This window comes from Gopherus evgoodei, chromosome 3 (assembly GCF_007399415.2).
Source record: "Gopherus evgoodei ecotype Sinaloan lineage chromosome 3, rGopEvg1_v1.p, whole genome shotgun sequence".
In the NCBI taxonomy this organism is placed as follows: domain Eukaryota; kingdom Metazoa; phylum Chordata; order Testudines; family Testudinidae; genus Gopherus; species Gopherus evgoodei.
Genome location: NC_044324.1, coordinates 116,441,422 through 116,452,013, shown reverse-complemented (window position 1 = coordinate 116,452,013; position 10,592 = coordinate 116,441,422).

Sequence of the window (10,592 nt, the reverse complement as noted above, 5' to 3'; positions counted from 1 at the left end):
GCTTTCCAGTTGGTGATTTAAATTGCCTTGATTTAAGTCAGTCCATCCCACAGTGGACTCAAAGTCCTTCCATCATATTATTGAACTATCCTTGCAACTCTGACATGAATAGTCCTACTGAAGTCAATAGAATAACTTGTGTGAGCAAACCTATTGAAAATGGCCATTCATCAGATTAGTAGCTCCACTAATATAATACACTTTTGTAAAACAAAGTTATTGCAAAATATAAATTTTGTAAACAATATTCTTTAGTTAGCAAAACCCTGTTAAATTAGATATGTGGCCTGCTTAAAACTGAAAGTCTATTGCCAACATTTAAAGTTGGAGCAATGTTGTGTGTTTCAGCATTTACCGTCTAATTGTACCGCTGGCACAAGGAATTTCTGAGATGTTGATACTGGAACTGCTTCTGGAGAATACAGGTCTATGTACATATTACTTTTAGTATTCAGCATTAATGTACACACATCACTAATAAAAGTTTAAAGCGCCAATTTGAGCCTAACTGGGACAAGCCGTCAGGATTCTTTAAAGGCCAAGTTATAAGTATAAAGGCCTTTTCCTGTAGCCATACTGTAAGGCTTAAGGCATTTGTCTGCAGCCATATTAGGAGAGCAGCAGCCATTAGCTAAGAAGCAGGAAGTCACATCCTCACATTCCAACTAAATTACATTAAAACAATGTAATATCAGGCTGTTAAGGAGATCCTGTCCTAACAGCACCCACTCTTACCAAATAAAGAAACAGATCTTAAGATGGTTAAAGAAAACTTAGTTTGATACCATTCTGTCTGGCAAGAAATCACTTATAAATAATTGTGGTTGTGAAATCCTCATTTCTTTATTGTTTTGTCATTCTGACCCCACTTCTTCATTGTTTGTCTGTATAATCTCTGTCTGGTTCTTTGATAGTTTCTGTCAGGTGCATAATTAATTTTGCAAGATGTAAATTAATTAAGGTGGTGGGGAATGACTGGTTAAAGAAGAGGAAAGACCTGGAGGAAGAAGATCTCCTCACCTTTAAGGCACAGGGCACATCTACACTGCAGAGGGGCTTGATGCTCTGAGATTGATCCACTGGCGGTCGATTTAGTGGGTCTAGTGAAGACCCGCCAAATCAAGAGCAGATTGTTCTCCAGTCGATCCCTGTACTCTACTCCTACAAGAATAAGGTAAGTAGATGGGAGATTTTCTCTCGTCGACTCCCTGCGGTCGAGACTTTGCAGTAACTCAACCTAAGCGTCGACTCCAAATGTAGCTGGAGTTGCGTAGTGTAGGTCGGCTTACCGCAGTAGTGTAGACATAGCAAGAGCCTAAGATCAAAGATGCTTAGAATCCGTTGCACAACCGTGATGTGCTGCAACTAGAATCCAGACAAGACTGGCCTTGCCTGGCCAACAGGAAAAGTCCTCCTGCCTGACCAGGATTGGTGAGCATAGCACTGTATGTTTTACGTGTGTGTTCTGCTTGGTAATTGTCAATAAATAGAGGATAAGGATGTAGTGTGTAAGGCTCTTTCACTGGTAAAAGGCCCTGCAAACCTGCAAAGAGTACACCTTGAGCCCTAGGAACTGGGTAAAAGTGAGTGCCCCAAGAGTGAGTGAGTAACAGAGAATTTTGGGCGGGTAACAAAGTCTTTCCCTCACACTCATCCAATCCTATTAATTTCAATAAGGTTGCTCAAGTGTCGGGGCAACATTTGTTAAGGCAGCTGACTGCTCCCGAGACTGTCCCATTGCCCCAGGCTGATGACTTCAGGAAGTCTAGTCCTGATATTACAAACTTTTACACACATGATTAATTTCATACAATGAGGAGTCCTATAAGATGTTTTTAAAAGAATTTAAAATAAATGCATTCACCTTTAGTGAAACAACAGAGTGCATTTGTAATCATAAGAATAATTTAGATGACTTCAGTGGGACCGCTCATAAAGTTAAGCATGTGTGTAAGTGTCTCAGGATCAGCTTCTGATACTTACAGAATGCCTGCTCACTGCTCTCACCGCATCTCTCCACCCTATTGCTGCACCTCTCTGCCACACCAACCACTTCTTCGCCAGCCGACTGTCAGTCACCTTCTGCTGCCACCTGCCACTCTGCTATGACCTCTGCACATCAGTCTCTTATTAATTTTCAGCTTTTTGCAGGCTGAGCAGAAACATTGCCCCATCTCAAGTGATTTCAACTCTCTGTGATTTTTAGCTCTTAGCATGCAGGGCAGAAACACAGTCCTACCACAACTGGATTCAGCTCTGATTGAGCATTTAAAATAACAAAGAGGCTCATAGGCTTCATTTATGTAGCTATTTCTTTACAAAATGGTGGGGTGAGAAGAGGAAAGGGATATATTGATTAAAGCAGTCCTGGGAGAATCCTTGTGGGAGTAGCCACATCTCCTAGCTAGAATACCTGTCCCCACCTCCCTTAATTTCACAGAGATCTAGCATTCAAGCCCCTGGTTTAACAAGGTCCTTTCAGCTGATGGGGACCCTCTCATTTATGCTAACAATATTGTTAACACCATTTCACTATCCCTGCATTCAGTACTAAAGTAATTTGTAACCCAACACTAGCCAAAGTTGATAATTTTGAGCAACAGCAGTCTATCTGCAGGATATCAAAGCAGAGTAGGTGTGTTCATGTAAATACAGTTTGCTCCAGAAGTCTCTACCTGTCCCAGCTAGCTGTCAGGGAAGAATTCATTCAGTTCATTTAGACCCTTACGTCATGATGGTCAGCAAATCAGAGTTCTGTGGGACCAAAGTGAGCATCTGTGGATTTGAGTTCAGAGTTTAGGACCCTTTACAGAAACATCTGATATTAAGACCCTACTCCTATTGACCAAGGACTTGTTAGCTCAGAGAACATTTTCTGATTGTATCTGTGGAAGTGGCACATGGAGAAAGAATTGTTGTTACTGTTAGTAAACATCAGGTATTTCCTTTGAGCTTGAGTTTTATTAACTGCTCCTAGAAGTCAGTTGCTCTTTTTCACTGAGCAAGTTTCCCACCTTTTAAAGCTAGAAGAAACCAAATGCTGTATGACTAATTTAGTACAACAAGGTACAATATGCAGCTTGCAGCACTAAGACCTTAGTACATCTTTTGTTGTTTCCATAGTCTATGTCACTTTAAAATGTTTAATAATTTATCGCAAAAGGCCATTGTGGAATATGAGACCTTTGCAGAATAAAACAGAACTTAAACCAGCAATTGAAAGAAAACATTCACTTCAGTTCCTTTCAAATCCTGGTCAAATTCCAACTCAGATTATTACATTTACCTTATCTAAATTCACCCTTTAATTTCAGTAGTTTACATAATTATTTACATTCCTTCCATAAAAACACTACTGAATTGGGTTGATGGCACAAAATAAGTTTAACCTTCAAGTCCGGAGGTGCCTACAGTGATTCTATTTATACAAATTCAAATTTTCAAAGGAACATTAAGCCAGCCTCCAATATACAATTCTGTGAGTACTGTGATTTGTACACACAAGTCTGTGCATTCTATTTTGCACATGCAAATGGTTGAATTTCCTCCTCATCTTTGTGGAAAAGTTCTATAGAATATAATAGGAATGAAACCAATATACAAATTAATTTATGAACCTATAGAATTTAGCACAGATTTGTTAAACATCCTATAAAATCCTAAAGGAGAGGAAGACATTCCGCAGCTTAATTAACCTATAGTTCTATGGTTTAAAATATAGAGAAAAGTTATCCAATTTTCTAACAAGGAACACTGTTGGTAGTGCATAATTTGATAGCTGCATACATAAATTATTTTAATTGAAAATTGCATGTGCAAAATTAGAGACCCCGTTTTGAAACTCTAGATGACTTCAGGAAAGCTCTTTGAATTGTTCTGGATGTATGGCTTGTGAACAATATATTCAGATATTCTGCATACAGCTCTGGATCTAGTCAGGTGGCCCTCTTTCACTGGACACATGAGAGATGTGAGAGAAGTAACCTGCAAACTGAGATCGTTGTCTTGTCAAAAGGCGCCCATTACTTGTTTGTATACAGGAGTGTCTTCAGGTCATATTTGCTGTCACTCAGACTCAAGATCACTTCTTCATGTTATTTTGTAAGTTGATTCCTAAATTTTCTTCCTGTTGTTCAGTAGCTCAGTATAAATGCAATCACAATGAGATTAATAAGAATAAACTATTAGCTGATTCTAACTATGGCTAGTCCCAATTAAAGGGCTACTTTGTCATTATCTTGCTGAGTACTATCGCTGTCTGTGAGCAGTCCACTTTCAAACAAGCAAAGAGTTGGAAATCAAAATCAAGCTAAGGTTTAAACATTTGATTTTGGAATAATTTTAGATAGAAAATTGTTCTAAACCAGGAACATAGGGAATATTATAACACAGTTTATATTAGGGAATATTATTAACTACAGGCCAGTCAGCCTCACCTCTGTCCCTGGAAAAATCATTGAGCAGGTCCTCAAGGAATCCATTTTAAAGCACTTTGAGGAGAGGAAAGTGATCAGGAACAGTCGGCATGGTTTCACCAAGGGCAAGTCATGCCTGACTAACCTAATTGCCTTCTATGATGAGATAACTGGGTCTGTGGATGAGGGGAAAGAAGTGGACTTCCTTGACTTTAGCAGAGCTTTTGATACAGTCTCTCACATTATTCTTGCCAGCAAGTTAAAGTGGTATGGGCTGGATGAATGGACTATAAGGTGGATAGAAAGCTGGCTAGATCGTCGGGCTCAAAAGCTAGTGATCAATGGCTCCATGTCGTGTGGGCAGCTGGTATCAAGCGGAGCACCCCAAGGGTCGTTCCTGGGGCAAGTTTTGTTCAATATCTTTATTAATGATCTAGAGGATGGTGTGGATTGCACCTTCAGCAAGTTTGCAGATGACACTAAACTGGGAGGAGTGGTAGATACCCTGGAGGGTAGGGACAAGATACAGAAGTACCTAGGCAAATTAGAGGATTGGGCCAAAAGAAAGCTGATAAGTTTCAAAAAGGATGAGTGCAGAAGCCTGCACTTAGGAAGGAAGAATCCCATGCACTGTTACAGACTAGGGACCAAGTGGCTAGGCAGCAGTTCTGCAGAAAAGGATCTAGCGGTTACAGTGGACGAGAAGCTGGCTTTGAGTGAAGAGTGTGCCTTTGTTGCCAAGAAGACTAACAGCATTTTGGGCTGTATAAGTAGGAGCACTGCCAGCAGATCGAGGGACGCGATCATTCCCCTCTATTCAACATTAGTGAGGCATCATCTGGCGTACTGTGTCCAGTTTGGGGTCCCACACTACAAGAATGATGTGGAAACATTGGAGAGAGTCCAGCAGAGGGCAACAAAAATTATCAGGGGGCTGAGCACATGATTTATGAGAAGAAGCTGAGGGAACTGGGATTGTTTAGTCTGCAGAAGAGAAGAATGAGGGGGGATTTGATAGCTGCTTTCAACAACATGAAGGAGTGTTCCAGTGAGGATGGATCTAGATTCTAGACTGTTCTCATTGGTACCAGATGACAGAACAAGGAGTAATGGTCTCACGTTGCAGTGGGGGAGGTTTAGGTTTGATACTAGGGAAAATTTTTTCACTAGGAGAGCGGTGAAGCACTGGAATGGGTTACCTAGGGAGGTGGTAAAATCTCCTTCTTAGAGGTTTTTAAGGTCAGGCTTGACAAAACCCTGGCTGGGATGATTTAGTTGGGGGTTGGACTAGATGACCCTCTGAGGTCCCTTCCAATCCTGATATTCTATGATATTGTATTTTTTTTTACACCAGCATTTTAATGAGCTGGGAGAGAGTTAAAATTTTAAAGGTATTTTTCTGTTTATTTTATTATTTATTTGAATTGCAGTTATAACTGGAGGCTTTTCTGATCCTGACTGAGGCCAGGGAGGTTGGTACTGACAGCCACGTCAGGAAAAGATGAAGCCTGCCCCAGAAAGCTTACAATCAAGTATAAAATGGAAAAGAGAATAAAGTCAGATAGATGTGAGAAGCACAAGATAATAGTGGCACAATTATGCATAGCCTACTAGTGTAATTACAGGATTATGGTAACAGTACTACAAATATGCCTAATAAGGCACTTCTATTTTAAGATTCTGCTTATAAATTTTAAGCAAATAATAATTTTAAGAGTCCTTCCTCATCAGGGTACTAAAAAACAAAAAAAAACTACCCCAGAACCCTATAGGGAAAGCACTAAAGCATATGCTGAAATCCCATGGAGTTCAGTGACCAGTAAGCACATGCTTAAAGTTAAAAACATCTTGAAGTCCTTAGCTGAATCAGGGTACGATCCTGGGTAATAATAATTGTATCAACAAACAACAGTAATGAATTCATCATCAAATTTGCAATATAAAAGCTAACATATTAAAAGCAAATAGAGTGGCATCATTGTAAAATGGGTGGGGAAAGTAGTTTTAAAAGTGATTTTAAAGTGCAAACATTTCTGAAACACAACATAAGTGAAACTCAAGGATGCGGTCTGACAGTCAGCTTTCTGATTTTGAATAAACTATTCTTTGGGCTGAAATGTATGTTTATTCTCAGCCTACAGGAGAAATTTGTTAGAAAAGGTTTAAGACAATCCATTCAGCTAAATTTCATTTTTTTAAATATTTTTCACTATATTATTATATTCGTTTTTTCCCCCCTCTTGGATAACTCAGACATAGTTTTGCTTGAAATATTCAAAACTTGGCACGTTCATAGTCCCCTGAAGAATGAGTGCTCTGCCAAGTTTGAAAACATTTGAATTAGAAATGAGTAAAAACTTGTATACTGTTCTTGCCCAGTACATGATATTTTACTGATTTATTAACAATATGCTGATGCTTAGCTCGAGTTGTACAGCATGCCAAGTCTGTGCAATGAAATACACAGCTGCGCTTATTTCAGTGATCACATAGTTAAGTATGTGAACCCACAAATGTGAGAACATTGAAATAGGTGTGCTAAAAGTTCTGTTTTCTTTTCTCCCCCTCAATATCCCCCCCTATTTTATAAGGAAATTATATACAAAGTTTTATACATACAAGTATGTATGGTTATATAGCTAGATTTCCAAAGCAACAGTAATTCAGACAGCTTATACATACATTATAAGGCAGAAAAGTTATTGTCACTTATGGTACAGTAATAGAAAATAACAATGTGCAAGAGGACACAGTTTTTGTTGCTAACTTAGAATTTCCTGACTTGCATGCATGTCAGTTCTCAGCTGTAAAACTGATTTAGTCTAGATTCCAGCAATCAATTATAATCTCTACATGGTCATAAAACACCCTTCCCCCTCATCTAGACCCTTTTTTTGGAATTTTGATTACACTTCATTGAACAGATTTTATTTTACAAGGGATAGGACAATCTTCACGATTGATTAGATGTATATACAAGTCCATTCAGATTGTAAGTGTCTGGATACAATGAATCTCAATCCCAGCATCAATAAATTGGTGAAATTCACCACTATGCAGAGAACAAACATAATTTTTTGTGGCTTAAATAGTACATTGGTGGGCCTTTGGAGCTCTGGATCCATGTACAGAGGTGAATTCCACTCAAAATGAACAGAAAGACTATACATTTAAACAAACATAACCCCCATTTAAGTATGGCAATATCATCAAATATCCAGAACTGGAAAAATAAACCAAACCTTTATACAGGTGAATCCCAGTTATCTCAAGGACGTGCAAAATCAGGGGTTCAGACAACTGGACGCTTCAGTCCTGCAGAGTCCTCCTGTGGAGCATTACTGCTCTTAGAAACTGTTCCCTAAGCCTACACCTTACGGAATTTAATAGTTTAAGGCGACTGATACACAAGGAGATTGTGTTGAGGTACCAATTTGGTTTTAGTATTTATTTATTTAGGAAGTATTAACAGGTTTACAAATCCTTGCCATGTAATGATTACACTGCTCTACAGCCAAAATTCTTCTGAAATAAATGTAGTCCAACTTTACTAATTCTGGGTCACTAAGAACGAAAATGATGCTTAAAATTGTTGATTGGCTCTAATTTTCAAGATATGCTATTGGGTCAGTATATATGGTGGAGGATAAGTGAGTTATAAAAGGAAGGGATCTCAATTTAAACCAGAAATGACTAAAATCCATCTTTGACTGGATCTATGAATAAATCTATGACTGCGTTTGGACAGTACTTGCTTCTGAGGCAAAACAATGAATGATGCAATCTGAAGCTGGTATTGCGTCATACATGATATGAATTGCATCATGTTATTCCTAGAAGTCATGGATGTGCAATCATAACGAAGCTTACATCACTCTGCTGAACAAATTGCCCTATATCAGCTCTAGAAATCATACAGTGTCGTGCTCTCTTATTTGTCAGTGTTTGATTTTGCAAAGGGACACATTCTGTTTAGCCAAAGTGAGCAGAGATGCCTCGTACTTGTGTGAACAATGCAGATAACTTCCTATGTTTGTAGTGAAGTGACTTTTGCATCACAAAAGCGCAGTATAACCACTATGGTTAAGAAAGCCTATCACCTTTATTCTGGATGCAAAATTGGAGATCAGGACAAGAGGTGGGCCCCACACATATGCTGCAACACTTGTGCAACAAATCTTCGCCAGTGGTTGAACAGGAAAAGGAAATCTATGCCTTTTGCAGTGCCAACGATTTGGAGAGAGCCAACAGATCATACCAGCAATTGTTACTTCTGCATGGTGCCTCCAGTTGGGAAAGGTGTGTCAAAGAAGAAAAAGTGCACTGCGCATTATCCAAACATTCCATCAGCTATACGCCCAGTACCCCACGGAGAAGGCCTGCCGGTTCCTGATGCATCAGAATCATTCTCACTTGAGTCAGACGAGGAAGAGGATGAAACTTCTGGTCCTGAACCATCAATGTCACAGGACCCACATTTTCTCCCATCCTCCTCCTCTGAACCACACCTCATAACACAAGGTGAACTGAATGACCTTGTCAGGGATTTGGAACTACCCAAGAGTAAGGCAGAGCTGTTGGGCTCCAGATTACAGCAGTGGAATCTCCTGGCAGGCTATCAGGGCAAATGGAGCCCATCAATGCTTGCAGACTATTGCTGGACAGTGACAAGAGATGCTCCATTTAATGAATACAAGAGACAAGCCAAGAAGCGCCGAGTAGACACTGAATAGGACTAAACTATGTACATAATAGTTTTTTGCCTTTTGTTTCATAATAAATTTTATTTATATAACCCTTTTGCTGATTTTTAAAGTGTTACATACCCAGGACAGGTGAAATATTATCATGTAAAGCAACCATAAACCCATGAAAAGACCTAGGTTTACAATTTATGATTAAAACTCTACTATCTACACAATATACATAGATATAAAATGTAAAAACTTAAATATCTTAGAAACAGTAGCCAATCAGTTGTTTTAATTGTCATATTTGAATTCAGCACATCAAAATACATAATAAATATCACATTTTATCTCTGAAGCGGACGACTTCTCAAAAATTGTAGACCAGTGTTATTGGTTTATTTCTCATATTTACAATATTGTGCTTTTGTTTAAAGACAATATATAGGACATAGTAATCAGATCTCTCTGTTTAATGGGGGTTACCATATTGCAGATTGAGCATCATTACAACACTTATGACATGTCATTTCTAGTGATTTTATTAAGTTGAGTGAAATCTCTGATTGCACATGTTTATCAGACCAGGAGGCCCCTGTTTTAAATGAAGCTGGTTTTGGGAACAACCTTGCCTTCTTGGAACACACTTGATCTCCTTCTTGCCTTGTGGGTATTCTTAGCATCACACAGACAATCTTGGGGGCCATAACTGATCTTTTGGTTAACCTTGAGTTTCGGTCAACAGTTTAGTGTATGTCCACAGTGGAGCTGGGAGTGCGGCCTCTTAGCTTGGGTAGACAGACTTCTGCTAATAGCACTCTAGCTAGTACACTAAAAATAGAAGTGTGGATATTGCCACATAGCTGGGAGCTTGGGCTAGATGGGCTTGGACCCAGGTGGCTAACCCAAGCCACTGCCCATGCAGCAATGTCCACACTGCTATTATGCTACCTCCAGCAAAACTAGAATGAGTCTGTCTGCCTGGCTCTAGTGTAGACAGACATACCTTTAGTTAACTGGAGTGGTTAACTGGAGTTTACGTGTATCTCAGCATGACTGGCACTGCAGCTCCTTGTGGTCTCTCTTTCGGAGCCTGGCACCCTGCTCCTGTCATCAGTGATAAGGCTGCTCAACTCTTCACTCTCTCTTTCTTAACCCAACCTGCCAGAAGAGCAGTAGCCATTATCAGTGTTATTGTAGTGAGGAAGAGCGTAGGCTACATATGTAGCATCCACATATCACTTAAAAAGGGATGACATGGAGATCAGCAATTTACGTGTTTGGGGGAAGTCAGAGGCACTGGAATAATCTGTATAGTGGGGTTGCTGAGAGCCACTGAACTAAACTGTGAATTGTGTATATAATGGAATCCACTTCAAGACAGGGTATGGCACCACCCTTAGTTCCAGCACCTGTGAGGGAAGTCACACCGAGAAACAAGAAATGCCAAATTGCCTATCAAGAAATTGGGGGACAAGCCTTGATAGTT